Below are 846 nucleotides of genomic sequence, written 5' to 3'. Positions count from 1 at the left end.
GACTGCGTGGCAAAACTTGGTTCCAACTCCATCTACAAGTTTGCTGACGATACGACCATAGTGGGCCGGATCTCGAATAACGACGAGTCAGAATACAGGAGGGTGATAGAGAACCTAGTGGAGTGGTACAGCGACAACAATCTCTCCCTCAATGCCAGCAAAACTAAAGAGCTGGTCATTGACTTCAGGAAGCAAAGTACTGTACACACCCCTGTCAGCATCAACGGGGCCGAGGTGGAGATGGTTCGCAGTTTCAAATTCCTAGGGATGCACATCTCCAAAAATCTGTCCTGGTCCACCCACGCCGACGCTACCACCAAGAAAGCACAACAGCCCTATACTTCCTCAGGAAATGAAGGAAATTCGGCATGTCCACATTAACCCTTACCAACTTTTACAGATGCACCATAGAAAGCATCCTATCGGGCTGCATCACAGCCTGGTATGGCAACTGCTCGGCCCAGGACCGCAAGAAACTTCAGAGAGTCGTGAACACCGCCCAGTCCATCACACGAACCTGCCTCCCATCCACTGACTCCGTCTCCACCTCCCGCTGCCTGGGGAAAGCGGGCAGCATAATCAAAGACCCCTCCCACCCGGCTGACTCACTCTTCCAACTTCTTCCATCGGGCAGGAGATACAGAAGTCTGAGAACGCGCACGAACACTCAAAAACAGCTTCTTCCCCGCTGTCACCAGACTCCTAAATGACCCTCTTATGGACTGACCCCATTAACACTACACCCCAGTATGCTTCATCCTATGACGGTGTTTATGTAGTTACATTGTATATGTTGTGTTGCCCTATTATGTATTTTCTTTTCTTCCCTTTTCTTCCCATGTACTT

The sequence above is a fragment of the Scyliorhinus torazame genome, chromosome 24, assembly GCF_047496885.1.
Source record: "Scyliorhinus torazame isolate Kashiwa2021f chromosome 24, sScyTor2.1, whole genome shotgun sequence".
NCBI classification, from domain to species: domain Eukaryota; kingdom Metazoa; phylum Chordata; class Chondrichthyes; order Carcharhiniformes; family Scyliorhinidae; genus Scyliorhinus; species Scyliorhinus torazame.
This window is presented reverse-complemented; position numbering follows the sequence as displayed.